At 38.8% G+C, this 27,192-nt stretch overlaps 1 long non-coding RNA gene across 1 annotated transcript in view; it reads right to left on the bottom strand.

Annotated features, from left to right (window-relative positions):
* LOC110741441 overlaps positions 1-25,680 on the bottom strand; it is a 34,714-nt gene extending 9,034 nt beyond the window's left edge. The window contains exon 1 of the long non-coding RNA XR_002517634.2: positions 25,309-25,680. This is a non-coding gene — a long non-coding RNA (uncharacterized LOC110741441). The remainder of the gene's footprint in view (positions 1-25,308) is intronic.
* Between the last annotated feature and the right edge of the window lie 1,512 nt (positions 25,681-27,192).

Genomic DNA, 27,192 nt, shown 5'->3' with positions numbered 1-27,192 from the left:
CACACCACCACGCCAGGCTAATTTTTTGTGTGTGTGTATTTTTAGTAGAGACAGGGTTTCACCGTGTTAGCCAGGATGGTCTCGATCTCCTGAGCTCATGATCTGCCCACCTCGGCCTCCCAAAGTGCTGGGATTACAGGCGTGAGCCACTACGCCTGGCTGTATCCAACTGATAATAAGTATCACTGCATTAACCTCAAAAAGTGTAAAATCTCCTGTGGCATCTCTGTAAGCTCACTACAGCACTCTAGGACCCCTTGCTGCAGATCTTATGCAATACATATTAACATATACCAGTGCTAGGGAACTGCTTGCCCTCAAATCCATTACTTGCTTTTCTCCCACTCTGCTCAGTCTTGTAGGAGGGCTGACTCTTACAGGCTCCCTTGTCAACTGACTTCCAGCAAGAGAAATTGGACTGTCTACTTTGGCGTAGGGCAAGGTGGGGAGGAAACCAGGTTTTTCTCCCATTTTCTCTCTGCTCATGTAGCATTTCTGGCAGCAAGTAAGCCTTTCCATGGCTCTAGCCCCCGCCAGACAGCCTACCATGGACCAGCTTCCGTCAGTCACCCCATTCACTAGGCTCTTTAACGTTGTCTCCTCCCATTGTCTTCCAGACTAACGGCGTATGGGAGTCAGCCTCGAAGATGGCCTCTAATGATGTGCATGGTTCTAAATTGTGTCCCCCACAAAAAAAAAAAAAGAAAAAATTTATACTGAAGTCCTAACCCTCAGTCCTGTGAATGTGACCTTATTTGAAAATAGGGTCTTTTCAGATGTAGTCAAGATGAGGTCACTCAAGTGGGCCCTAATCCAGTATGACGGTCATCCTTATAAAAAGAGGAAATTTGGACACAGAGACAAACACACTCACAGGGAGAGTGCCAAGTGAAGATGAAGGCAGAGAACAGGGCAATGCATCTGCAAGCCAAGGAAGGCCAAAAATCACCAGCAAATCACCAGAAGCTCAGAGAGAGGCATGAAACAGATCCTTCCTCACACCCCACAGAAGGAGTCAACCCTGCCAAGACCCTGGTCTTACTTCTAGGCTCCAGAACGGAGACAATAACTTTCTTTTACACCACCCAGTGTGTGACACTTTGTAACAGCAGCCCTAGCAAGCTAATAGTCCCGTCTTCTGGTATCCCCACCCTTGTGGAATCCAGTCTGTGTGGACTGGACTTTGGGACTGACTTATAACAAATAAAAAACGAAGTGAGGGGATATTGCTTCAGATATTAAAATATGAGAATATGTCTTGAGCGTCTCCCTTACTCTCTTAAACTAGTTGTTTTGGGAAGCCAATTGCCATGACATCAGCCTACCCTGTGGAGAGGCTCACATCGCAAGGGACCAAAGCTTACCAACCATCACCTAAGTGAGCTTGGAAGCGGATCCCTCGCCCAGTCAAGCACCAGTAGGTGAGGCTGCAGCCCCAGTCAGTAGCTTGATTACAACTTCATAAAAGACTTCGAGCCACAGAAACCCACCTAACCTACACTCAGATTCTTGACCCTCAGAACCTTTGTGAGATAGTATTTTGTTGTCTGAAGCCAGTAAGTTTCGGATCATTTGTTACACAGTAATAGATAACTAATATCAGGTAGCAATGGCTTCCTGCTGTTATCAACCTTTAGATTGATAAGGATTTTGTTTCTCAGTTTTCCTGTCACCTGTGTAGCCAATCTGGCATTATATTTCCTCTACTTTAAACTCACAGTAGTTTCTATTTGGAGTTTGGCTGGTATTTATGTGCAATTATCATCTACTCTAAAGTGTAGGAATAATATAGCTGCTAAATTGCATCCATACCTATTTTAGATATACAAAGGCAAGCCTCTTCTGAGAATTTTAATAAACCCTCCAAATAATCAGAATAGCATTCCTACCTTTCTTTTCTTATAGCCAAGGAAAAATGTCATGAACTTGGTGTCTTATTAAGTGAACTTAGTGGCATGAACTTAGTGTCTCCTAGAAGCAATGTTCATTTCCACTTTGATTGGTCAGAAAAAATCTTCAAATAACTGCGAATGAGAGCCAACATTTCTAAGATCATTTCAGCATCTCAGGCTTTTAGATATAAAATGAAGCAAACATTAATAATTTATGTACTGTCACAGTTATGTATGGTCATAAACAATAGCTGACATTCCACAAGGTCTTTTCCAAATTCCAAAGAGCTCTATGAAAAAATTACATCTAGTGCCAACTCTAATGTCTTTGTTTTTTTAGACTAGTAGTTTCTATCTGGCCAGCTTCACACCAATTTGAAATGAAGAAGGAAGAAGTTGTTTTGTTTTTATTATTAATCTAAAAAGGTATTTGGGGACATTTGTCTCCTCTTTGAATTCCTTATAACTGGGAGTTTGCAAAGGAACTTTGGGACTGCATGTCAATATATTACTTTCTGAGATATTTCCACAGGCTATTAATCTGCCCATAATCACTCTTTTTCATTTTTCCAGGCCTCAAACCAGTGCGCTTCAATTTCTGGGGAGCCGAATTACTAATCTGAACATCGCATTTCACATGCAGGAGCCGCATTTTAGATTTTTCCTCATTTTTTTCTTCTTCTCACAGAATTCTTCAGCTTCTGCTATTTTTCCAGTGATTCCCTTTTCTTAGGTACCTTGTTATACAACCCCATTTTACAGGCATGGCAGTCTGAAAAAAATTAGACTTTGCCAGAAAGGTGACAACAGCATTCAAAGCATTGAGACATATTTTTTGCATTAGGACTGAATTTTTCCATCATTATCTGTTTGCATTTCATTATTAGAAACCTCCAGACTACATTCTTGATTCTATAGGTCAATATATAGTAGCTCATTAAAACTGCATGTTTTGGAAGGCGGTTGGAAATGAAGAGTTCTGAAGACTAGGCAGTGGTTGTGATGGTGATTTTTTTTTTTTCAGGATAATTAATACATCCTAGAAAGTTGAAATTATCTCCAGCTGTGGCGTATTTGTGGGCAAACCTCAGAAGCAAAGAATCTTCTGCTAGTTTCTTCTTTACATAAATGTCATCCTTTCTCATTGAACCACAAGTACAAAGTGGTGCTCTGAAATGTTCAAAAGCTGAGCCACCTAAGAACGAAATAAACTAGAGGTAAAACAGCCTCTGGTGAAGAAATTAACATGAGTCAAGCCTCAGAAAATCCACAAGGGAAAAGAAGCTGCTCCCATATCTTTATGTTTGCTCCTTTTTCACTGAGAATGGCTTCTGGTGCTATTTGTGTTCCTTTGGTTCCCTGGGATTCAAAATCACCCTCCACAGTCTGGAAAGCCCATATCTAGCAGCAGCACCTTGACAAAGGTGAAGACTACTAGTTCATGTGGCTTGTTCGTGAGATCTTTTTCACCTCTTTTGTGATCACCAAAGAGATTAAAATGATTTGATTGTGAATCATTCTCAAAAGGTAAATATTAACATTCTCAGGCCATTTGGCCATGTGTCATCCCAGACCAGCTCCCAAGGGAGGCCAGGGGATATCCTGCACACTCTTCACAAGTACTCTGAAACAAAAAGATGGTGAATTTTAACAAGTAAGTAGCCTCTCATAGATCTGAGGTATCACTCAAATACAAGTGGTTTCCAAGTACAGAACTCCAGAGTGGTTTCTTTAAGGAGAAGTCATATGTTGGAAATAAATAAATGTAACTCAAGGGCTATGTATAATATCTTTGTTTATCACAAAACTTTTTACTAGTGGCCAAAGTTATGATTGCTTTTACATGGCTCATGCCATCATTATGTATTCTGTATATAATAAAGGAAATCAAGAACATATTGAATTTGGAGCACAATTCTGGTTAATGTATCAGGATCAAAAGTTGTAAATTTTTAAAACGCTAATTTTAAAATCTTTGATGTTCACCTGAGCTTTTCCAATACTTTGAAGGCAAAAGGAAGATGACCTGTACTTAAACGAACGTAAAGCAATTGTGCTTATGAATTTTGTTTCTCAAGTAAAGCAAGAGCTAAGGATATGTAAAAGTAATTACCACTCTGCCCCAGCAAAGTTGTTAGGCCAGCAAGGTAGAAGAGGTTAGAATTGCTATATGTGGACTCTTTTTTATCAGTCTCAGGAGTAATGCTCCAAGTTCCATAAGAAGGGAGAATAAGGAAATGAAAAAGTCTCACCTCTAAAATTTATATTACTCCCAGTTGGAAATAATACTATGGATTTCCAGAACACATGGCCACACCCCATATGAACAAGATCTTGGAAGTCAGACCAACTGGATTTCTAATGTGCATTGTATCTTTTTTTTTTTTTTTTGTCTGTTTTTCAGCAATTTCTCTCAGCCACAGTTTCTTCATCTGTAAAATGGTGATAATATAATTCCAAGAAAATTTCCAAAATGAAATTAAATCATACATACACAATGTTTAATTCTGGTACCTAAAAACCATTGTTTGTCTGATAGATAAGTTTATTTTCCAGTAGAAATATAAAACAAAAGTGCAACAGCATATATTATGTTTATATTACTCAATATTTGGATATTATCACACTTTTTCTCATCTCCATTAATATTGATAATTAACAGTTAACTTTAAAGTATAACAGCCTTAGAGATTTTGCCATTTTAAAATCCTCTTTGGATTCAAAGTGAGTCAAATTGTTTACTTTCTTTTTGAAATAAGGAACTTGCTCTGCATCTCACTGATCAATATTTTTATGGATGTAATAACCAAGTCACACCAGCTACATAAATAGTCTCACAGTTAACATGATACAGGTCATTCATATGAAATCAGAAAAAAATCTAATTAAATTCATAGGTTAGTGAAAGGAAAATAAAAAAGAACACTAATTCCCTGTGCCAAAAAGAAAAAAAAAATAAAGCTGAAAGCTGAGTCATGCAAGAAACTGCCTTTCCCTTTGTTCCTAGGCAGATAACTACAGATAAAAGGTTAAAGATCTCTACAGATAGCCACTTTATGTTCACCTTGTCTTATGTGAAGTGCTGATTTACCGAGCATGAGACAAACACATAATTCACTATTCCCCTACCCCTTCTCTCTTGCAACATGTGGATTCAGTAATGTGACCATACCCTCCCTCTTTCCTCCCTAGCCTGCTTTTCTCCTTTAAATACTGAAGCCCTCAAAATCATCTTTGGAGAAAAACACAGTCCACAGGACTGTTTCTGTGGTTTTGTATTCCTTTCTTCCAGGCATGTCCTCAACCTTGGCAAAACAAACTTCTAAGTTCATTGAGATCTGTCTCGGGTATTTTTTGGTTTATATGTTACTGCCATTTAAAAATATATTATATTGTATGTCATCAAAGTGTTACTTCTGATGTGATACTTCTGAAAAGAGGGAAAATAGGCCTGGGAAAGCAGGTCCTTTTTCCTCTAGCCATAAACTGGATTTATAAATAAAACACCTGCATCTTTCATGCTTCAAAAATATATAATCAGCTATGGGGTGATACAAAGGTCAAAATTCCTCTCCCCACTCCACCCACTGTCCCAAATAAAATAAGATCAAAACTGGAAAAAAATTATTCAAAACAATTACTTTGGGGCTCTGGCAATCAGTCAAAGACAGACAACAAATTGAGAAGCATTTATTCATTGAAATCTGCTTAACTTTGGGTAAGAACAGTAGAATTCCATCATTTTTTTGTCTAGGGCTGCTCCCATAACACCTCCCAGCCACCATCCCCCCCCCCCGCCCCCCTCCACATGCACACACACTTTACCCATGAAGTTGTTTTACAAGAGCTGAGTTGGCCAAGAAAACCAGCAGCTTTCTTCCAAAGGAGAAAGACTTGATTTGGGGTAGGAGGTGAAAAGCCACACCCAGTGAACCAAAATCATCTTTGGAGAAAAACGTGCTAGTAAAAGAGCCAAATTCAGCAGAAAATAAATGGAGCAAATCCATAGTTCTGCTAGCTTAAGATTGAAGTTAGAGCAAATGGTAAGCCAACCACAGAGTTAACAGGAAGAGCCTGGAAATGAGAGAGACATACAAGGGCTAGATAAGCAAGCTATACATCCTATATGACTGGTAACCTAAATATGCATGCGAGGGAAATTTGAAGTGGCTTGGTAGAAAGTAAAAGCTAAAGCAAAAGAATTACCTGAACTTTGGATATGCTCCCAAGCCCACAAACAGATCTACCAGCAGTAGATGGGAGATCATGGGTGCGAGATTTTTTAATACAACTTAAGCTCAAATCATTGGTTGGCAACTAAACTAAACAGACACAGGAACAACCATTAGGAAGCCAGACAAGAAATAAAAATAGAGTTTACAAACTGAGTGGAAACATTTGTGACCATATACAGGAGAAATTCTGCATTTCAAGTTCAAAAAAGTTACAAAATACAAAATAAAACCCTCAAAGGGAAAAATGAAAATTCAGGAGTACTATGATACACCATCTAAAATGTCAAGTTTTCAACCAAAAATTACAAGACATGCGAAGAAACAGGTACATGTGACTCATACCCAAGGGGGTCAGGGGAGGACAGGAAAAAAGAAATACTAACTAACTTTGAGTCAGTCCACATGCTGGATTTAGCTGACTATAATTTCAAAGCAGCTAATAAAATTATGTTTGAAGAATTGAAGAAACCACGTTTGAAGAATTAAAGGAAAATATGATGAGAATGAATCAACAAATTAGAAACTTCAATGGAGAAACAGAAATAAGAAAAAAGAAACAAATAGACACTTTAGACTTGAACAATGATCAAAATGAAACATTTAGTAGAAAGGCTGAATGGCATATTTGAAATGTCAGGGAAAAAAAATTAATGAACTTGACAATAGGTCAATAGAAATTATCTAATCTAAAACAAATTAATCTAAAGAATAGAAAGAAAAAGTTTAAAGAAAAATGACCAGAATCTCAGAGACTTATGGGACAACACCAAGTGTACCCAACATATGTGTAAGGGACGTTACAGAATGAGAAGAGGGAAAGAATGAGTAGAAAAACTACTTGAAAAAAATGGGTAAAAACTTCCTAAATTTGATTTTAAAATAACATTATTCTAACAATTCAAGAAACTCAACAAACACCAATTACTATAAACACAGAGATTCACACCTAGACACCTCACAGTTAAAAACCTGAAAGTCAAAGACAAATGTCAAAATCTCAAAAACAGTAAGAGAAAAATGACTTATCACTTACAAGGGACAGCAGTACAATTAATGGTTGACTTCATGTCAGAAATAATAAAATCCACAGGGCAATAGAATAACATATGCAAAATACTGAAAAAATAAACCCTGTCAACCAAGAAATCTGTATTTAGCAAAACCCTCCTTCAAAAATAAACAGGAAATAAAGATATTCCAAGATAAATTAAGACAGAAAAATCATTACTAGTAGACCTGCCTCATAAGAAATACTAAAGAAAATCCTTCATGCTGAAGGAAAATGATACCAGAGTTAACTCAGATACATAGAAAGAAATAAAGAGTACCAGAGTTGGTAAATATGCATGTAGGAATAAAAGGCTATATAAATATACATTTTTTTCTTTTCCTTTCTTGACTTATTTTAAAAACATAAGATTATATAAAACAGTAATTATAACACTGGATTATAAGGGGTTTATATATATATATATTGTATTTTTTATATACATATATAATAATAATAATACAAAGGAGTGGGGAGAAAAAGGAGTGGGAATAAAGTTACTATTTTGCACCTGAATTGAGCCAGTATTCACCTGAGTAGATTGTGATGAATTAAAAGTTCCTTCTGCCTGGCAGCTATGGCTGTGTGACCCCAGACCCAACTGTTTGAACCAGGGGTGGACAACTGTATTAGAGGTGATCCCTATATTGTCTAACTGTCACTTAAAGTTTTGCACAGAAAAAAGAAGATCTGGCCCATTTAGACCCTCTTTCAGGTATTTGAATTGGGAAACATAAATGTGATCAACTGCAGAAGTTGAAGAGGAGAATAAATGAGGGTAAATAGGAGCTGGAGTTGGCATCATTCAAGCCCAACTTATGGACAAGACAAAGTTATGGTGTGTAACACTGTTACACAGGGTGACAGAATTCTGAGTAAGCAGAGCAAGCCAACTGGAGGAAAGTGAGAAGGAGAAAAATGGAATGGGAATGCTGTGAGAAGCAAGCATGAGATACCAGGTGTTGTGGGTTGAATGCTGTACATCAAAAACACACGTTCAAATCCTAGCCTCCAGTACCCCTGAATGTGACCTTATTTGGAAATAGGGTCATCGCAGATGTAATCAAATTAAGATGAGATCGTACTGGATTACAGTGGATCCTAATCCATAATCCAATGATGGGTGTCCTTAAAGGAAGAGGTAAATGTGGACACAGAGAAACACAGAGAAGAAGGCCATGCAAAAGCAAAGACAGAGATTGGTGTCCCTTGCCACATGCCAAGGGATACCAAGGATGGCCAGCAACCACCAGAAGCTAGAAGAAGCAAGGAAAGATTCTTTCTGGAGCCTTTAGGGGAGCATGACCCTGCCAACACTTTGACTTCAGACTTTTAAGTCTCCAGATCTGTGAGAAAATAAATTTCTATGTTTTTAAGCCACTAAGTTTGTGATACTTGGTTATAGCAACCCTAGGAAACTAATATACCAGGTAATGCTTGAATGAAGAAGAGAACAGCTTCTATTCTTTAATCCAGCTCCCATGTAACCTGGCTGAGGCCACTCACCCTTAGAATCTCATGAGAGCTCCCTAAATCCTAAAAATAGGCTTGTCGTGTGAATATGAGTGGGCCTCTGCTTCTTGCATCAAAAAGAGCCAAAAGAAATATGGATGGCAACACAAGAAGAAATAAGCTTCTATTTCCAAGTCTAGCAGTACCAGTGATCGTGCTTTCCACAGTTTATAATTTATTTAAAATATAAAGTAGTTAAGGGGATAGAGATGTCCCTAGAAAAGGTATAGAAAGAAAGAAATCTACTTATAGCAAGTAAGCTGGCAAAGTCTCAAATATTGCCCAACTATATATTTTCATTGCTGAGGGAAAATCTATAAGAAACAGGACATTAAGACATCAACTAAGAAGCGCTTTCTCTTTGTTTTTCATGCTTCTCTAGCAAATTGGTTACTGATAATAAATTGAGACTGGGTTTATGGTCTGCTAATGGATGACTCAATAATCCACTCCTGCACAGGGATAATATAAATGTGTGAATTCACATCTATTAGGCACTGTTAATTATGTGTATAAATTTCTCTGGGCCACAGTGCCTAGATATTTGATCAAACGTTTTTCTGGGCATTTCTGTGAGGGTACTTTTCGATGAGATTTACTTTAAATCCATGAATTTTTTAGTAAATTCGGTTGCCCTCCATAATGTGGGTAAACCTCATCCAATCAGCTGATGGCCTGAGGACAATAAAAGACTGACTTCCCCCAAGCAAAAGTAAATTCTGCTAGTGTGACAGGAATTCAGACTCAAACTCTAACACTGGCTATTCTCTAGGCCTTTAGTCTACTGGCCTGCCCTGCAAATTTTGGACTTGCTACCCTCCAAAATTATGTAAGTCAATTCCTTAAAATATCTTTCTCTCTCTCATATAGATAGATACATACATACATATAATATACATGTAATATATGTGCGTACATATATATATACATATTATACAAATGTGTGTATACACACACACACACACACACACATCCTGTTGGTTCCATTTCCCTGAAAAACCCTAATACAGGCACTTTCTATGTGTAAGTAGCTTTTACTTAAAAATTCACTAATCCAAATTTTAACAAATGTTAACTAAGCATTTACTAGACACTGTACTAGGAGCTGAAAATGCAAGAAAGAGAAAATGAAGTTCAGAGAGGAAACAAAGAAAAGAAAAGAAAAAGGAAAAGGAAAAAGCCTCTGACCTCAAGAAACATGATCTCACCAAAATCTCACAATTGCTCTGTTATTATCCTTATTTCACGTAACAACACTTAGCTTTGGAGAGCATAATAACTTGGCAGACTCTAAGCACCCAAGCTAGGCTTTCAAAACTAGCACTGTAACTCCAAACCCTGGACTCTTTTAATTACTCTCCATTGCTTCCCTTGGATAAATTGAATAAACAAATAAATCCACAGACCCATTGCTAGATTCAATTCCAACTTAACTATTTCTGTGATTGAACTTTTTAAAAATTTGATAACAACATTCACTCTTCTTGGCCTCATTTGTCTTGAAAATGCTAGGGTAGAGAGGACAGGTGAAATAACATAAAATTATACAAGATACCAGTCTATTCTTACCGGGCTCGTCAGCCCCTAGAAAATTGTGAGTGATGAGGAGGACTCTCTTAGTCAATTTAGGTTGCTATAACAAAATACTATAGACTAGATGACTTTGACAACAAATCTTTTTTTTTCATAGTTGTAGAGGCTGTGAGGCCCACGATCAAGATGCTGGCAGATTCATTTATTGGCGTGGGACCTCTTCTTGGCTTGCAAACAGCTGTCTTCTCACTGTATCCTCACACGGCGGAGAGAGAGAGCACATTCTGGTGTCTCTTCCTCTTCTTATGAGGAAACTAAGCCAACCACAAGGGCCCCACCCTCAAAACTTCATCTCAACCTAAATACCTGCCAAAGACCCCATCTCCAAATGCCATCATGCTGAGGGTTATGGTTTCAACATGAATGTTCATATGTTGAAAATAACAAGTCCATAACAAGTACCCTCTACTGCTGTTTATTCAAAAAGAGAAAGTCAGGAACTATTACAAACTCACAATTAATTTACACTTTCCAGTCTTATTAATTCTTCCTATGTCACATTTATTTACTGTTCCTTCATTGCCCTTGGCTCAATAAAAACATAACTAAAAAAACCATGGCCAGAGAATTTAACTAGTTGCGGAGTGGGTTGGTTTATTTATTTATTTATTTATTTATTTATTTATTTATTTATTTATTTGTCATTTTGTGCAGTTTGCCACAAGGATAAATATTTCTTTTCAGTCAAAAATCAACTCACCTGATAGATTAAAAAACCCTACTCAATGGAAAGCTGTTCAAGCAAACACAAAAATCATTTCACCCTGAGTTTCATCCTGGTGGTATTCCAAGAAACTTTATCCCACAAATCTTATAAATGAAATTGGTAAGAGCATCCTAAGCCTCCAAGGAAGTGCTCAGAAACTTCTGAAATCGCTTTCTTCTATGAAGCTTTTTCTGCACACATATCTGCTCCTGTCTTGTGCAGACATAATTAAAACCTGCCACAGGGCATAGTACACACTGACGTGTAACACAAAATGGCAACTAATGTATTAGACATGCCTTTTCCCACTGATTTCATTTTCTAAACTTTTGTTGATTCATTTGCTTCATGTTTTTTGAAATATCTCTTCCATTGTCTATCTCCTGATGATCTGCCCACATAAACAAGCTCTGCCCTTGGACTACGCACTCCTAAAATGTCAATCAGAGCACCAACGAAGAAAGACATTGGCTATCCACATTCTATGCATTTTTCAAAGTCTAGCTCAAATCCTGCATCTTCACAGACTCTTCCTCTGACAACTCACCCATAACCATTTATTCTCTTTGAACACCTATCTACAACTTCTGTCACTTTGTGACTCACTCCAGCTATTAAACATATTTGTTTGTGCAGTGGCTCACACCTGCAATTCCAGCACTTTGGGAGGTCGAGGTGAGCAGATGGCTTGAGCTCACAAGTTTGGGACCAGTCTGGGCAACATGGTGAATCCCTGTCTCTACTAGAAAATACAAAAATTAGCCGGGCTTGGTGGTACATGCCTGTGATCCCAGCTACTTGGGAGACTGAGGTGGGAGAATGGCTTGAGCCTGGGAGGCGGAGGTCGCAGTGAGCTGAGATCATACCACTTCACTCTAGCCTCGGCAACAGAGTCAGGCCCCTTGTCTCATAAATATATATATATATTCACACACATATATATACACACACAAACAAACACACACATATAAACATATATATACACACATATGTATATATGTGTGTGTGTATATATATTTGTTTTTGGAGAGGGCCTCAGAATGGAAGACCAAGCTGAGAATGGCCATTGCATTTAGTGGAGTGTATGAAATTTGCCATTCGAGAGAGCTTAGAGGAAAGAATTTATATTAAGAGAAGGAGAATTGAGGTGGTACGTTTGGTTCAAGATCATTGGGTTTCTCCTGAGGGAGGGATGATTATATGTTTGTGTCTAACCCTCAAATTATTCACAGTACAGTTTTCAAGGTTCAGTTCCTGAGTCCTGGGGTGAGGAATGGAACTGCAATAAACATTACATTAAAATGAAACAACTGTATCATCTATTTGATAAGAAACTTTGGAGATTGAACTGCTTTTCAGCAGAGGGTAAAAATGAAGCAAAAGACATTTTCAGCATACCAGTAACATGATATTCAGGATTTTCCCTTAGAAACAACAGAGGATAAGGCCAGGCATGGTAGCTCATGCCTATAACTCCCTCAGGAGACCAAGACAGGAGAATCACTTAAGACCGGGAGTTTGAGACCAGCCTAGGCAACATAACAAGACCTCATCTCTGCAAAAAATAGGAAAATTAAAATAGTTGGGTGTGGTGGTGTGCATCTGTAGTCCCAGCTACTCAGGAGGCTGAGGTGGGAGGATCCCTTGAGCCTCAGAGGTAGAGGCTGCAGTGAGCTATGATTGTACCGCTGCACTCCAGCCTGGACAACAGAGCAAGACACTGTCTCCAAATAATAATGATAGTAATAAATTGAATTAAAAAGAAATAACAGAGGATATACAATCAGACGCTCCCAGCCTCAGGGTATTGTCCACACCCAGAAGTCAGGCTAGCAGGGTCTTCGGTGTTATGACCTCAGACAAGCTCAACAAGCTGTAGCAAAAATTTCGTGGTGTTAAGATGGAACTACAAAAGGGAGTATGTGTGAGAAATTCTTCATCAGCCTAGGGGGTTAAGAACTTCAGAGAAGCTGAAGCTTTTTAAATGATACAGCCCTGGAGGGAGAAAAATAAAGAAGGCATATAGGATATTTTTGTCGACCAATTCTGTTACCCTCTTGGACAGGTTGGGTGGCATAGTTACTCCTTTTTATTTTTATTTAAATATATTTGGGAGTATTCTTTAATTGTAAATTCTCTGAAGGTATATGCTTTATTGCACAGTCCTCCCTCAGTATCCAGGGATTGGTTCCAGGACCCCCAAGGATGCAAAATCTGTAGATATTCAAGTCCCTAGTATAAAATAGCATAGTATTTGCATATAGCTTGCTCACATATAACTTACTCCCATATACTTTTAATCATCTCCAGATTACTTAGAATACTTAACACAATGTAAGTCCTATGTAAATAGTTGTCATACTGTATCAGTTTTTTATTTATATTATTTTTATTGTTGTATTGTTACATTTTTTTCTAAATGTTTTAGATCTGTGGTTGGCTGGTATGCAGATGCACAACCTGTGGATACAGAAGGTGAACAGTACAGGCTTTTAGTACGTCACATACAACAGTGGTGGCTATTGAAAAACATGTGCACACATGCTCATTATTGGTTAAATTGAATTAAGAAATGCTTTATTATGATAGTGAGAATGCTGAGTTCTTCTGCTTGTCTACTTCTAATATAAGCTTCTACTGGTCTTGCTTTTGCATATACAGGATGTATAAGATTTGTGAGAAAATAAGCAAGTGGCAGAAAATTGATACAGCAGACAAAGCTAAGGGAAATTAGTTGGGCATCTTATGTAAAGCCTGCATTTTGGCTGATGTTCAACCCCATTTATTTTTTTTTCTCTTATTCATCTGGGTCTAAAATGTGTGTTCTCTCATTTCAAGAGTAAGAAAGCAAGAGCAAACAGAGAGATTGTTTGAGTCACAGCAAATATCTTTTCCAAAGAAAATTATATATGTCACTCACAAGTTAGATTTGAAGTGAATAGTGAAGGGAAGGGATTAGGAATTACATTACAAAACTACGAAGAGAAAAGATGAATTAAATAATGTGGAGGAGAGTAGTGAAATATTGAATCTATAAATTCTGACCAGTCTTATCCACATTTTATATTCTCGACTCTATAAATTGAAGATATTGCCACTTGAGTGGGGAAGGGGTATGAAAGGTTAGACCATGATATTTTAAAACAAAGTGGAAATGCAACAGAGGCTGTGATTTGCCTCATGAAAAGGTATTGAATCCTAGTTAGTTTGGAAACTATGAGAGAAGGAAAGAGCTAGGACACTTTCAAGCAGTGTTGGTAAACTATAGCCCATGGCTCAAATCCAGTCTACGCCTGATTTTGTTTAGCCCATAAACCCAAGAATCATTCTTACATTTTTAAATAGCTGAAAAAAATCAAAAGAGAAATAATATGTGTGACACATGAAATTATAAGAAATTTAAATTCCAGATTCCATAAATAAAATGTCATAGGAACATAGGCATACTCGTTTGTTTCTATAAGTGCTTTTGAACTATAATGGCAGACTTGAGCAGTTGCGCTAGAGACCATAGGATGTGCAAAGCCCTAACTATTCACTCTCTAGTTCTTTACAGAAAGTTGAATGACTCTCACTTTAGAGAATTTGGTTGGATAGCAAGTTTGCTTGATTTTAATCTTCACAACTTAACGAGGGCTTTATCCATCAGTACTTTTGTCAAATTAGAGTGGTTGCAGGAGGATCTTATTCCAGTAAACCAATCTGCCTGTTTCTGTATGAGTATTTGCCCTTTTGAGGAAAACTCAGTCCTCCTAAAGACCAAAGTGGTTATTTACAGTGATTTCTCTTCCTCCTACTAAGTATAAAAAGCATGATTTATTTTGATACCTCTCACCTACAACCATGTTGTCAAATAAAATTATCCCTGTTCTATAACATAATTATGTCATTACTTTTCACATACAACTATAACATCTTTCTGGGATGCAACAGACCTTCCAGACAAGAGAGTCGATGTGGATGTAGTTCATAACATAAATTAGTAAAATAGATGATGATAGAGTAGATTATTGATATTTTTTAACTCTTTGCCCATGTTTAAACTTCTGCATTTTCCTTCCAAGGTCCAAATAAATCCAAATATTTTACCACATTTAATATACCAACCTCAAACTTTTTAAATCTGGCAGTATATAATTAAGAAAATCTTTCTACTATTCTTGCCTCTCAATATGATGAGGTTTTTATGTAATATCCCTCCTTGCTTGTATCTTGCTTCTTATAGATTCCTTTTATTACCTATCAACTTTGATATTTCCCATGAGCATTTTTCTCCTCCTCCAAAGTTCAAATAACAGTAAACATTAAAGATAATTGTTGCTCCCGACACTACTTACTAATTCAGAGCAAATACCCAGTTGTACTTGTTAAAATTCAGGTTTCCAAACAAAAACTCCAAAGGAGTTTCAGAATTCTTTATTAAATTTAAAACAGTTACATTTTTCTCTGGGGATGGGTGCTATAATTTTGGGCTAAATATCTAGTCTCCCCACACTTGAATCCCAAATATTCAAATTATTAAGTTATAGAAACACAAAGCTATATAAGGCTTTTATCAGTTATTTAGCTCTAACTGAGAGAGATTTATCTTAATTTACCATGAGCTCTGCTCCTTAATATAAGGAATAAAACTAACTTGAATAGAGTTTGGCACAGTACCTAGCATAAAATAGATATATAATATATATACGAGTTATTTTTTCAAATGAGCAAAAGTAATTGCAATGAATGATTATGTAGTGCTGTTTTAACTTTCCAAAGCATTTTTCCATTTTTATACTTCACTGTCTCAGACATACGTAGATAGGTGTTCTCAAAGTAAAGCCCCAAAGGGTTGTTTCATTAGGCACAGTTTGGTGAACATTAGGAGTTACAATTTCAGATGTCCAGCTAAGGAGGTGGCTCAGATTTGTTCATTGTCTAAGCAAGAAAAGGAATTGAACCTTCTAGAAAATGTCTGGGATCACAGAGCTACCAAATGCCCCAGAGTAACCACTAGTGTCCCAGCAAAGCTAAATAAACCTAGAAATGCACTAATGTAATCAATGGCAAGTTAGCAAGTAATCTGAGATGGGTAGTGCAAGACACAAGTCACCCAAAGAACCACAAGGTACCCGTGTCACCTCAGGATACCAATCATGAGCTGGCATGAGAAAAAGAGATGGAATTACCTAGCCACAATTCCACACTTTCCTTTCTTCAGGGTGTGTGTATAGAAATGGAGTCTCTCACCTTGTTGCCCAGGCTGGTCTTGAACTCCCAGGCCCAAGTGATCCTCCCACCTCAGCCTTCCAAAGTCCTAGGATTACAGGTGTGAACCATCACATCCGGCCACACTTCCTTTTCTTAGAGAAGAATCTACCAGCCCACAGCCCTGGAATGCTCAGCCCTGTAAATAAACACATCTTGCCTCACTGGCCATACTCAGCTGGTCTACAGCTGAATGCCTGACTCAAAACAGATTGCTCGCTTTCATTCAGGTCTGAGGAAATAGGTTATTTAGTATAGTCACCTTTTGTTTTTGTTTTGGAATTTTGTTTTTTGTGTTTTTGTTTTTTGACTGCCAGGAATCTAAACCCTGTTGAGTTTGAGAAATTTCCTACCTCATGAGACATAGTGGGAAGCATATCCCTCTTTCCACAGTGGAACCTGAATTGCCCAATAATTGCTTTCCCAGCCTCCCTTGCAGCCAGGGAACTGGCACATGACCTAGGCTTGATCAATCAGAAATATCTGCCCTGAACTTTGGATTGGAACCTAGTGACGCACAGTGTGGGAATGCTAGAGAATTGTGTTTCAAGAGCACTGAAGAGGACAGCAGTGGAAGCAGCAATAGCAGAGCTCAGTGCCTTCAGTGTCAAAGGTGCAAACTCTGGGTACCTGACGCTCAACAGGCGGGGAGACTTCCCAGGACGTGACCTTAGCTGTCCTTCTGGTTGAGCAGTCTCCCTTGTTTCCTGCCTATTTTCCAAGCCTTCTCAACAATTCTAGGAGCTTTCCAATATCACCCAGTAAGTTCCTTTTTTGCTTAAATTAGCCATGATAGTTTCTGTTGCCTGCAACTAAGAAGAGTAACTGAGACACAGAGTCTAAGTCAGTTGGCTGCCAGCAACAGACCATAAGATAGGAAATGTGGGAGCCGAAGTTGTCATTTGAAAATGGGCACAACAGGCCATGCAAATAGCAAAAGACAATCTACAGGTGCTCCAAGAAAAGCAGACGCCAAAGACAGTGAGATATTGGAAAGAAAAAGTAAGAGAGTGTTCGCACCCTGCCTTAGTATTCTCAAGTCTCAATCCCACAACAACAGGCCACACTTCATTTCTTACCTGTGGATTGCCTTAAAATTACCTGTTGTATCCTTAAAATAAATCTCTCATTTTATAAAATTGAATTCATTTTTAAAAAGACTTGTATTCCTTGCAACCAAGTATGTCCTGATTAAGTCAACCAGAGAAGTAGAAAACCATAATTATCTGAGAATACACAAAACATCAAGATTAGGACACAGAGGGATTTAGGGTAGGTACAAACCATGAGAGGACCCTCTCTACCCTCCTTCTCATTTGGTGATGACTCTCCTTTCAGTTCATGGGTGCTAGAAACATATGCATCTGCTATTGTATTGAAACTTATTAATTAGTAAGTTATTTCTACTACTAGGTACATATGAAAATCATTAGGTCATATCTATATACTGCCCAATATAACCACTACTGTGATCTGGTTTTCACTTCAAACACCACTTCTGACATCAAATGTGTGGGAGACTTTTCCCACGCCAATCAATTGTCCAACTCTTGAAACACCAACTGGGTGTCCTACAATTCAATTCAATTATGATACTAACTACCTGGAGTTAGCACAAGACTGCCCCAACTTCAGATGACAATCACAAGCCTGAACCACCTGTACTTCTGACCAATGAGCTATAAGTCACGGGTTCCCATGATCCCCTCCTCAGTTTTGATAATTTGCTAGAACGATTCACAGAAGTCAGGGAAACATTTTACTTACATATATCAAACTTTTAAATAAAAGATAGAGCTCAGGAACAGCCAAATGAAAGAAACACATCGAGCAAGTTATGGGGGAAGAGTGTGCCACGCTTCCCACCCTGTCTGGGTGTGCCATTCGCTCAGCACCTTGATGTGTTCATCAACCCAGAAGCTTTTCAAACCCCACTGGTCAGAGGTTTTCTGGAAGCCCTATTATATTGACATGATTGATCAAATCATTGATCATTAACTCATTCTCTAGCCCCTCTCCCCTTCCTGAAGGTTGAGTTGGGGCAACAGCAATGAACATTCCAACCCTTAATTACATGGTTGATTCCTCTGGCTTCCAGCCCCCATCCTGAAGCCTAAAGGCCCACCAAGAGTCACCTCCTTAGCATAAACTCAGGTATGGTTGAAAGGGGCTTGCTATGAATAACAAAGAAATGCTTCCATCACTCAGAAAATTCCAAGGGTTTTAGGAAATCTGTGCCAGGAACTGGGAACAAATACCAAATACATATACATATATTTTTCATTATATCACAAAATCACAATAATAGAGAAAGATTTAGCTAAAACGTTAACTCTGAGTTGAAGGCTAAGAAGGCTCCCTGGAACACAAAAACAATTATAATACCACGTAAGAACCATCTGTCAAGATAGGCTCTGGATTACAGAGAAGATGGTGGTGAAGCCTACTGACAGATGGAGCCTCAGATCTACTCTAGGAGGAGCCATGGACAGCTGGCTCCTATGGCCCAGGCTTCTGGCCATTTTTTTCACACTCATGACTACTTCATGTCTACTCCCAAATGTGGACAAAAAGCTCTGAGCAAGCCACCCCAAAGTGGGCTGACAACAGCTGGGAACCCTACAAGGCCAGCACCACAGTCCACTCATGGCCCGTGAACCCAGAAAGTGCTCAGGTCTGTCCTGGAAGCGTGTCAGAAACCAAAGACAGATCATCTGCTCTTCCCTCTCTCTTCTGAGCCTTTCTGTCCTCTTTTGTTCTTTTCATTTTCCAGGTTAGTCAAGATGGAAAATAATGAAAACCCTTTAGAGAAGCCACTTTGCCTCTGCTTTTGCTCTTAAAGTATTCCTGAGTAACCTCTCAGCAAGGCTGCTTCTTATCAAAAGAAGCTAAGGAATGATAGTTTTGAAGATGAAGAAAGCTACAAACCTCTGTAAGTTCGTTTAAAAAAAAAATCTGTAAAATATTTCCAATATGAAAATGCTAAGAATCCAAGATTTTCTGCAGAAACTAGAAAATCCCACAAGGTCTCATAATATAAAAATAGCCCTATTTACCTCAATGATTTGTTGCAGGAATCAAGTGAATAAATGTGAGAGCAATTTGAAAGGTGCATAGTACTAAATAGTGACAAAAAAAGTACTAAAAAGTCATCATGGGGTAATGCTCATACTAGCAGACACAGTTATAGCCATTGAAATTAGCAAATTATCAGGATCCAGAAGTTGATCTTAGAAGATCATTGTCAAATGAATCCATTTATGGGATGCACTTAGAACAGTGCTCCATGGTAAGCACTTTCTAAATATTCGCTATTTTATTATGATGATTACTGGGAGTAACAGTGGGGGTGCTGCTGAAGATAGTGGTATATATTATATATTGATACCTTTATTCTTATCCATTTTTTTCAGTAATAGGATGGGGTCTTGGACTGTATTACACTATGTAACTTTCTCATCATTGAGACTTTGGGAATTATCAATCCCTTGTGCTATGATTACATTTACCAGTATTTTATACCCAAGGAAGCACTGTCTCACTACCACCCAGAGATCCCAAATTCAACATAACTGCTGCCAACAGACCAGTGATTACTGTTGCGTTTGGTTACGATCCCTTCCCAAAGCCTATTTTTGCCCCAGCTCCTCATAAAATCCCCAAAGCCATGCATTTCTTTTTAATTAAAATGAAAGAAAATTTTGTTCGGAGAATTTCACAATAGCCCTAAGGCATCATAAAACCCAACTGGAAGAATCACTGCCTAATAGCTAAATAGTCTTGAAGACAGCCAGAAATCTTTCTTACGTCGTTCTAGAGTGTCTCAAGACATAGTTAAAATACATGACAACTGACAAATTTTATGCACTATCATAGCCATAAAACCAACCTACATCACAACCTGCTACAGCAAAAGGTCACTTCATGGGTGGCCCAGGGCCCAGCCATTGAAATGAGCCTTCAAGTTAGTTTTACCCATTGGCAATACTAGCATTCAACTGTCACCTTCTCCTTACATTAGCATGCTGCGATTATTCCCAGCAGTGGAGCTGGGCCTCCATGGTAACGCTCTTCAGGGAGCTGGGGAAGCTCTTTAATTATTAAAATGAATAATTCTTACCAACACACTTAATTGGGAAATATTACATGTTAAAGGGGCACTAATGGAACAGCACTGAGAACCGAGCAGTGAAATAGAGTATGCTTTTTGATGTGAATTTTAGCAATAGTCTCCTCATCCCATCACATCATGCATTATTTAGTTGCTTTAAAAAAAAAACTATCATTTCATTTCTAAGTGGAGATGGAATTATTGAACCTGCAAAAGCAAAGCTTTGAATTACTCCCATGCATTTGAACCATAACCAGCCCACAAAAAAACAAATTCAGTGAATCATCATATTATCTCTGACTGCTAGGAAGTCAACCCAAAAAGACCCTGAATATTAACATCAACCAGTTGACACAGAGAGTTGAGATAGCCTTACAGAGAGGTAGCTGCAGTATTCCCCCTCTATTGGAAACAAAAATGTGTATATTGAAAGTATTTGTCTAACTTCACCCGCGAAAATTCTTTTTTTTTTTTTTTGAGATGGAGTCTCACTTTGTCGCCCAGGCTGGAGCGCAGTGGTGCCATCTCGGCTCACTGCAAGCTCCGCCTCCTGGGTTCACGCCATTCTCCTGACTCAGCTTCCCAAGTAGCTGGGACTACAGGCGCCCACCACCACACCAGGCTAATTTTTTGTATTTTTTAATAGGGACGGGGTTTCACCATGTTAGCCAGGATGGTCTCGATCTCCTGACCTTGTGATCCGCCCGCCTCAGCCTCCCAAAGTGCTGGGATTACAGGCGTGAGCCACCGTGCCAGGCCAAAAATTCTTAAACGTATTTGCCATAAGTGTGTATTTCTCTGCATTATGTTATGTATTCTCAGAGAAATAAGACTTATTCCAGAGGCAGATAAAAGAACTTAATCTTTTCATGAACATGTCACCCACAAATATAAATAATTTAAGTGCTGTGGCATGGTTCTCTTAATGTTCTTTAAAAAGACATTTTCCATCATTAAAGAAGAAAAAAAATCCAAGGGTGGTGTTCTTATTCATGATCACAAAATGAACTGAGATTACAAAATAAATTTCTATGACAGAGAAAATGATAGAAACACAGGGCATAAAAATACTGGGAAACTAAAGAATGAAAAGCAAACACTTAATACATTGACAAGAGCTTTTTGTGCATTCAGTTTAATTAACATAAGATTTCATAAGCATTGAGTGATCATTAACATCTCACATGCTGCCCACAGGAAAGATGATACCATACATCTTCTAAAAAATTCTCCAACGGTCACTGGCACTCCACCCACAGGCTCTTTGAGCGCTAGAAGGATCCCATAGGGAAACTGAAAGAGCTTGCAGCCCGTTAGTTTTTCCCTGACCTTGGCTGGTCCCCTGTCCACCAGTACAAATCCTCAGCATTGACTACGTCTGTGTTTCCCGGGATTCTTGATCCTTGCCTTCACCCCTCACTCACCCCTACCAGTTTGCCCCCATTGAATGTCGGTTTAGCAATTAAAAAGAATGACCAGTGTGCCCCTCAGATAATGCAAATGTCAAATTACACTGCTAACTCCAAATTCCCTAGCTGGCTTTCTAGATCCTCCGGCTTTCTGAATCACCCTCTTGTTTCACTGTATCTGTCAGGCTGCCTGGTCTCCAAATGCTGGAGGAAAATCAAAGAGTCGCTTGACTGGAAAGGGGTAATTACTATCAGTGACATTTCCATTAGGAAGTTTCCTACTGAGCTGCTCTCATCTTAATAACGAATACTCATATTAATGTCCCTCCCCAACTCAGGTCCCTATACTAATTTTTAAAATTAAAATTCGAATGATTTATAATGAATGACTGCTCACTGTCAGGCTGCAAAACCAATGACTCCGGGGTACCCACCTAGACTTCCATGTGCCTGATCTCTACTGTGTGTTTTATGTCATACCTCTCACTGTTTGGGAGATATCATATGATAAGCTTGCACAGTTTTTAGTTGTTTAACAGCGCATGCAACACAGAATACATGTAAACAAACAGAGCAGAGGTTTGCAAACCTGCTTTAGCAGCGGCTCTACTCTCAAGTGAATTTTTACAATAATCAAATATAAACACATTATTTATGATCATGTATTTATTAAATGTATGCGTTCATATATGTAACAATTATATTAAGTCAATAAGTTTGTTTTAATGAAAGAAAAAAGTGCAGAAATCAGAGATTTACATAAAAATTATGTAAATCTTTGCATCCAAGTTATTTGCATATTTTTTGTTTGTTTGCACAGATAACCTGTTCTGACAGCTTGTCTGTATTCTCAAGCTATTCTTTAATTAGTCAGAAATGGCAGCGGTTTTATTCCAAAGCCTAAAGAAAATCAAGATAACGTGGCACAATAAATTGTCATATATGTGGTCCCGAATGTGTAAAATTTGGTACACAACACACTTGAGTTATTTCACATATCATGTTTTAATAGTTGAAATATATTAAATATATATCACACATTTAGGAATCACTAAAATACAACCATGAAACACTAAGGCTCTGGAGAACACAATTTGAAAACCCAACTGATGCAGATTCCATTGATGTTTAGGGAAATGTAAGCAGCTGAAGAGATAAGGAAAAGGCTGTGGCCGTTACCCTTGGTAACTTCTTAATTCCCTGAGTACTTGGTTGTATCCACACTCCACACTCCAGCACTGATTACATTCTTCCATGCGTTGTAGGAAGGTGAGCATGTGGCTGTCCCCTCTAGGAGATCATATGCAACTCGAGACATTGTTGCATATCATCGCTATAGACTGAATTGTGTCTTCCCCAGCCCCACAGATTCGTACATCGAAGCACTAACCCCTACGTGACTCTAGAGATGGGACCCTTAAGAAGGTAATGAAGGTTAAGTCTAATACAATAGGACAGATGTCCTATAAGAAGAAGCGACACCAGAGAGCTCTCTCTCAACATGTGTGCCCCAGAGAGATGGGCAATGAGAGGACAGAGCAAGGAGGAGCTTGCGAGCTGAGGAGAAAGGCCTCACCAGAAACCAAGCCTGCTGGGACCTTGACCTTGGACTTCCAGATTTCCAATCTCCAGAACTTTGACAAAATATATGTCTGCCTTTTAAGTCACCCAGCCTGTAGTAGCATGTTATGGCAGCCCAGGCAGACTAATACAATCATGAAATGAATATTTCAGAAAACATTTTCAAAATGAACACCACAAAAGCAATTTCTTCTTTTATCATTGTGAGGTAACCTGAATATGATGCACTACAAAATGTTCAGTAGGATTACTTTGTAATGACTGTCATTATTCTTCTGTTTGAATAAAGGCAAAGGTTTTGGCAGTTAGGCTTGAAACATGGTTGTTCATGGGTTTGATGTGATCTCAGCTCTATCTAACAGCCCCATAGATCACTGTACAGGGCTTTACATACACTGTTAGACTGGTAACGTGCTAAATTGAGGAAAGTCATCTTTGATTTTGTTGAGGCTAATCCATTTGGTTTTTATAGTTTCTTTTTCTCGATTTATGGTTTTCTTGATTTATGTTTTTCCCATATTTTACACTAAGGATAACAAAAGCACTCCACAGGTATTGCCACTCCACTGCCAGTGCCTGTGACAACCAGGAACAATTGATCCTGACCCCTTCTCTCCTCTAGGTTTAAATATAGACTCAGAATCCTTTTTAACACAGTTCTTCAGGTAGCCACTATCAGTCATCAGTCATGGGAAAGGAAAATTATTTACCAACCCTGTGTTATGTCTTTTTGTTCAAATGTGGCTTTAGATCTCAATATTTGATAAAATTTCAATCTTTAATTATGGGTATGGCATTTACTCACTGGATGAGGTGACTTTAGTCTGATCAGAGCTGCTGACTTAACTCCAAGGGCATCATTCATCCCCCGGAGTTGTGTGATCCACAGATATGTGGCAGGTTTACCCCTCATTATTCACATTTTCATTTTATTTATCAGTTTTAACTCTTTTTAAACAAAATTCTTTTTTTTTTTTTTTTTTTGAGATGGAGTCTCACTCTATCACCCAGGCTGGAATGCAATGGCATGATCTCAGCTCACTGCAACCTCCGCTCCCAGGTTCAAGTGATTCTTCTGCTTCAGCCTCCAAGTAGCTGGGACTACAAGCACACACCACCACACCTGGCTATTTTTGTATTTTTAGTAGAGACGGAGTTTCACCGTATTGGCCAGGCTGGTCTCGATCTCCTGACCTCATGATCCGCCCGCCTCGGCCTCCCAAAGTGCTGGGATTACAGGCATGAGCCACTGTGCCAGGCTAAACAAAATTCTGAAATAGGAGATCTTACCCAGTAATGTTAACTTCTTGCTTATAAAAACAATTAATTTGTTTTTAAATACTTTCAATGAATTTAGTAATTTTTGAATAAACAAAATTTTTTACCATTATTAACTATTATTAAAAAGAACTTAAGATGAGCCCTTCAGTTTGGAATGGCAGCCCCAGCATAGACCCTCCAAGTTTTTCAACAAAATATCATTGTAAGTGGAAAAGATAAAAACATAATCTATTTCTAAAATCAAAGGCAGCTATAACACACTGCCAAGCCTGGACCATATTTGCTTTATCATTATAATTAATAAGAGAGATTAAAAATCATATTGATACCCAGAAACAGAGAAAATCTTGGAGGCCAAGAAGCTAGAAACAAACACCTCAACTTGCCCCCCAGCAGTGACACTAAAAGGGACATAAATGGCACTTAAGTGGACAGAACGGAGGCAAGGCCATCTGCATTTTCTCTTTCTTCAAGTATAACTAAGTAAGGACAGACACTAGGAGGTCTGGTCCTTTTGAAATATATTTTTTCTTCATGCAATCCTTTGAGAATAACATTTTTTCTCTGGATGATACTGTGGATTATTTTTCAAAGTTCTGCTCTTCCTCTGAGTCTGCCAGATATACTTGCCTCTCCCTTGTACTACAGGCTTCTTCCTTAACCTTAGATAGGCTAATTGTCATTACTCACCCTCAATCCAGGGATGATTTGCCTGGGCTCAGCAGCGCTTGCCAATGGACAAGCTGTGTAAATGACTGGTGGTCCTGCTCTCCATCCACTCATGCCCGGCCCCAGTCCAGATGCCGCGCTCATCCTGGCAAGTAGAAGGGAGCAACATTTTCACACTTACTGTTCTGGGCTTTTTAGCAAATTATTTATTTTTATTGTGTTCTATGTATTTAAGGTATACAACATGTTTTGATATACATATACATAGTGGAATCATTACTACAGCTAGCAAATTTATATCCATCTCCTCACAGAGTTACCTTTTTGTTTCCTTTTTCTTTGTGAGTAGGGGTGTGTGCGTGTGTGTGTGAGCGTGCACATACTGAGAACACCTAAAATCTACTCTAACTGCAAACCTCTGCCTCCCAGGTTCAAGTGATTCTCCTGCCTCAGCCCCTGGAGTAGCTGGGACTATAGGTGCCTGCTACCACACCTGGCTAATTTTTGTATTTTTAGTAGAGATGGGGTTTCACTATGTTGGCCAGGCTGGTCTGGAACACCTGACCTCAGGTGATCCACCCTCCTCGGCCTTCCAAAGTGCTGGGATTACAGGTGTGAGCCACCACACCTGGTCAGGGCCTAGTCCCTTTTAAGGACTCATCTGAGTAGGTCATATGCACCTAGAATATATTTCCCTTTCTTGAAGTCAACTGTGCCATACAAGATAACCTTGTCATGGAATGATATCTCATCATATTCATCTACTCACAGAGAGAGGAGATTATACAAGCACAAGGGTCACTGGGGTCATCTTAGAATTCTGCCTACCATACCTCCTTTCCCCAAGTGTATCAAAAGTCACAAAGAGATGCCTGATGAGGGCAAGGCCCCAACACCTCACCAGACATATCCAGACAGTCTCACTCGAGGTTCTTCAGTATTAATCAATATCTTTGATATGTTCATGCATTCCTCCTCATGGAAAAAATATTCATAGAAGTTGTATTGCAAGCCTGGCACTGTGTTAAGTGCTGGAGACACACAATGACAAGAGGTATGACCCTTGCCCTTGTTCAGTGGTGCAAAGTTAATCAAATAAACATATTATGTAAAATTGTATCTTCGATTAGTACAAGGGATATGAGGTATATGGTGCTATAAGATCCTATAAGGGGAAGATTTGACCTCATCAGAATAAAAGAACAGGAGCAGAGGCTGCTGGCTGCCCACCAAAACCCACTCTCAACTTCCATTAGAGAAGAAGGCACAGGGCTGCCCATCTGCACTGCACTTCCCAGCTTCTTTTGACTTTGGGAGTGGCTATGTAAAGAAATCCTCTCCAATGAATAGAAGTCAATAGTGCCACTTCCAGGCCTGGGCCATTAAACTCACTGTCACTCCTGTGAGTGACAAAGGCATTGCCCACAGCAACCATGAGTCACAAGTTAAGGATGGCAGAGCTTCAGTCAACTTAAGTCCTTCAACGACTCTATGGAGCAGAATCCTCAGCCACCACCAGACTACCAGTGCTCTCACCACCAAAACCAGTCTGGACTGTGATGTGAATAGGAATGAAACTCCTCTTTCATTGAAGACATTACTTTTTAGGTCCGTTTCAGCAATGTAGGCTTCCCCAAGTAACACAGAACTACATGCTGGCAAGCAAAAAAAAAAAAAAATGCTTTCTTATATTATGTTTATGTAATGTGTCTCTGAAAGGCTTTCACATCTACCAGGAGATGGAATTCTCTCAATAACCCTGTGAGACAGATAGTAGGCCATCTATTATAGGACCCATGCACCCATGCAGACGAGGCTCAGAGGAATTCAGTGACTCGGGGAGGGCCTCACAGCTCAGTAGTCATTCTGGAGTCTCCATCACTGATTCATCATTTGAATTTACAC

This window comes from Papio anubis, chromosome 13 (genome assembly GCF_008728515.1).
Source record: "Papio anubis isolate 15944 chromosome 13, Panubis1.0, whole genome shotgun sequence".
NCBI lineage: Eukaryota > Metazoa > Chordata > Mammalia > Primates > Cercopithecidae > Papio > Papio anubis.
The sequence above is the reverse complement of the archived record's forward strand: the minus strand, read 5'-3'. Positions and strand labels throughout refer to the sequence as shown.